This window comes from Haemaphysalis longicornis, unplaced genomic scaffold (assembly GCF_048455015.1).
Source record: "Haemaphysalis longicornis isolate Haplotype H1 unplaced genomic scaffold, Haemaphysalis longicornis Haplotype H1 scaffold_1, whole genome shotgun sequence".
NCBI lineage: Eukaryota > Metazoa > Arthropoda > Arachnida > Ixodida > Ixodidae > Haemaphysalis > Haemaphysalis longicornis.
In genome coordinates this window covers 32,599,730-32,603,491 of record NW_027526203.1, presented here as the reverse complement: position 1 = coordinate 32,603,491, position 3,762 = coordinate 32,599,730, and the positions used below count along the sequence as shown (strand labels likewise).

Here is a 3,762-nt window from a genome sequence, read left to right as displayed (position 1 = left end):
ATGAACATGCCGTAGCAGCGCCATTAGTGTGCGTGGCTTATTTCAATTCATTGTCAAGGTACTCCTTAGGGTGACGTAATTTTAACGGCGAGGTTGGGTTGGTGGGTAGGCTGTTCAAAACGTGCGCCAGGAATTGAGGTGGTATAAGCACCGTTACTCGACTTTGGACATCATGTTGTTGGGGGTAAAGGCACTTGTGTGTAGATGTGACTGAGCCCGTGACTGCCCCTCCAACACTGCAGGGCCAGCAGGGCACGTTCCCCCCGGGCGGCGGTGGCGGCCAGCAGCAGCCCGGCCAGGGTGCAGGGGCAGCCCCAGGGCAGCCTGGAGCAGGGGGAGCTCCCCCTCCGGGCCAGGGCTACCCATACTCGGGTCAGCAGGGCCCCCCCCAGGGGGCACCCCCGGCGGGACAGCCCTCGTACGGTGCTCCCCCCGGTGCAGCGGCCGCAGGCTCGGCCCAGTACCCGGGGTACAGCTACCAGGGCTACGGCGGCGCCCCCCAGTAGCGCACGGTGAGTGCCCACCTCCTCTTGTCTTCCGCTGCAGCGGTCCAGTCGGTCGCGAAGGGAACGGGCAAAAGTTTTCGTCAGTACGAACCTGCATGCGTTCAGAGTAAGGTGCCCAGCTAGAACTGCACTTGGTGGTCAAGGTGTAGTACTGCTTAGCAGGAGGGTGCAGGCTGCAACAGGTGTGACAGGGCGAAAAACAAGCACCCCAGGTGTGTGCAAGCTGTTGCCACACGGTCAAGATGCCCCCTTAAGGTGTGCCTCGTATCCCAGCTGCACTCTGTTTTTGATTTTTCTGGATGCCGGGGGGGCCTTTTCAAAGTGCTGTTCTAGCTGGACACCTTTACCCACCTGGGTTTGGGGGGTGGTGATGCTCTGGGTGCTGGGACCACCCCGCTCTGGTTCCAGGTGAGTGAGAGTGTTCTTGCCGATCCTTGATGTGCGCGCTGCGGGAGTGCCAATGACTCAGGCCACCTTGTGTGTTGTGCTGTCTTTTTTCTCCCCCTTGTGTCTCTTGCAGATGTTGAGCTGTCTCTGCCCTAGCACTACCCTCTTGCCCTTGGTCCCATTCATGATGATGATGATGGTCATGATGATGCTGGGGGAGTGCTCGCGCTCCGGGGCTCGTTGTGGGGCATGATGCCCCCCAAAGAGAAACCTCTCTAACTGGCACTCAATTCGTCTGCGAGCACATTTCTCGAGCGTCTCTGCGGCTCACCACACTTCCCCCTCCTTCGTACAGCAGCTCCAATGGCCAGCCCGCTTCAGCGTAAACACTGGGCGCCAGGGGGGAGAGAGAGAGAGAGAGAGAGAGAAAGCACGCACACGTAGCAGCGACACGTACCTGCCCACGGTGCCGTGCTTAATTGTAGCCAGAGTTAGACCTTCGTCAGTTGTGGCTAGGTCAAGCTTTGTGTAACTCTACTCTTGTGCATAGAGTTCACTGCACATTTAGCACGGCAGTTTTTTTTTTTTTTTTGTAAGCTTACACGTTATACCATTATAGCTGTCTGAATTTCATTATTTTTTTTGTTGCACCATCTGTTCATGCACCTTACATTTGTAGCTGTCAGCTTGAAGCCAATAGTGGTATTCTTTTATGTTGATTCAGGTCGTGTTTTCATGCTACATTTGTAACTGCCTTCTTGAAGCGAATCGCCGTGCCATTTTTTTAAATTTAGGGCACATTATCATGAACTCTACCATTGTAGCTCTCAGCCTGAGACCTTTTTTTTGTGTGTGTGGGCCATCTTTTATTGTACAGTTCGTAAGGGTCTGTCGCTGCGCCATCACGTTTCACCAGTAACAACTAAAGTGGCCATTGGAGTCTTTCTTTTTTGTCCCTTTATGCTCCTGCTCCCATTTTGTACTGTGCCGAATAAACTTGTATGTGGAAGTGCTTTTTTTGCCCTCTGTGCAATATGGTGTGCTGTGTGTGATGTTGGGATGGGCTTGGGCTGCGGGTGGTTTTCAGGGACAACTGTGGACCTCAGTGTCCTCGGGCAAAGGGAGCGAGACAAGCTGTGGCGGGGATCTCTGCTCAGTTCTCGCTTAGAGTCGCTTGGTGCCTAGCTAGTGGGGTGTGCATTTTGTAGCGTGGGATGGCAATGTTCGGGTGTATTGTAACTGGTGTGGGCGGGGCAGCTGCGCCGGTACTTAAAGTTGGTGTAGCTTGTGAGGTGGGGATGTTTGCTGCTGTTGCCTTGGGGGCGTCTCCAGTTGGGTTCTTCATGGCAAGCACTTTGCTCTTCTCGTTCTGATGAGGCCTGCATTCACGTTTTCCGTCTTTATGTTCTAGGGGGTGCCAATCACTCTTCTCCTCCTCCTTCGCAAGGAACCCTCGCAAAATAGCACAATCAGGTGATACGTCCCCCTCCTGGGCCACACTGCTGCCATCTGCGACCAGAGCGCACTTTTTTTTCGCTGTGCCATTTCTGCTAACGTGACTGATGCTCTTTATACCCTGTCCTCCCCTTTTTTTTCCAAGTGCTCTTTTTTTTAACCTCTCAGTGCGGCTCTTTAAAATATTGGTGCAGATGATTCATGCTTTTCGTGAACATTGCATTGATGAATGCGCTTCTGACATCCATGGCCCTTTCATGGAGTGCAGTGCTTTTTGTTTTGTCCGTAACTTTGCACAATGCATTCATTGTAGGCAGACTGATAATGGACGACAATTGCAATTTTTGCGTGGGTTCATCGTGAGATTCTTTGCCAGGCTTTTCTCAAAGTGCTTTCTCACCCCCGTATTCAGAAACCTAACTTGTGCTATAAGGCAGGTTTTACGGGCGTTGCGAAAGCCTTGTGGGGGTAATGTCTTCCTTCAATGAAGTTGCCCAACTAAAACCGATGTTGGGTCCGTGGAGGGAGCACTCGCCTGTGGCAGCAGTTGTCTTGTGCGGGGTCGCCAAGAAAGCTGCAGTCTTGGGATCACAGTGGGTACTGGATGGCACAGATTGAGACTCCTGTAGCAATTTTTGTTCGCATTATTCTGTTTCTCACTAATGTAACCTTGTTTCCTAACTGTAGCTGGAACAACCTATGCCTGCGGTCAAATGCAGCACCTGTTGCTGGGTTGTTCCCTGTGGCACTAAGCAGCTGGCAGTGATGAGTGCCTTGTAAATCCAGCAAATGCCAAAAGCTCAGAAACTGGTTTTGCCCCACACATTTTCATTTTCTTGCAATGCGATTTCTTTTGTTTGTGGTGGCACAGGGGCTAAGGTGTTGTGCTGCTGAGCACGAGGACGCGGGTTCGATCCCAGCCGCAGTGAAAGCCTTTCAGATGGAGGAAAAAAGGGAGAACGCCTGTTTGAGATTTCAATGCACTTAAAAGATCTCCAAATTGTCAAAAGTATTCCGGAGCCCTCCAATAGGTGCACCTCATAGTCGAGGGGTAGCTTTTGGCATGCTAAACACGGTAATTTGAACGTTTTTTATTCTTTCAGTGCGATAACTGGCCTCGCAAACTGTGAATATAAAACAAAATTGCCGGAGTCTGCCAAATGGTTTTTTTGAAAAAAAAAAAAAAAAACACTGAAATGATCTATAAGTGTAGAACAAACAGGAAACTTCCAGTGTGCACACATTTTATAGTCTGCCAAATCGTTCTTTGGAAAAAAAAAAAAAAAAACCTGAAGAAGCGATCTATACTCGGGGACAACTTTCTGTGGCAATGGAGCGAAAGCTACGAAGGGAGGGAGCTGGAAGCTAACTGCTCTGTGTTACTGCGCGAAATAGTTCCCAATAAACTGGTTTC

The 3,762-nt window shown here is 50.9% G+C and overlaps 1 long non-coding RNA gene across 1 annotated transcript; it reads left to right on the top strand.

Moving 5' to 3' along the window:
- The first annotated feature begins 244 nt into the window (after positions 1-244).
- LOC144175763 (uncharacterized) lies at positions 245-1,926 on the top strand. The gene is made up of 2 exons (XR_013323679.1): positions 245-512; positions 1,027-1,926. It is a non-coding gene; the product is annotated as an uncharacterized LOC144175763 (long non-coding RNA).
- The last annotated feature ends 1,836 nt before the right edge of the window (positions 1,927-3,762 follow it).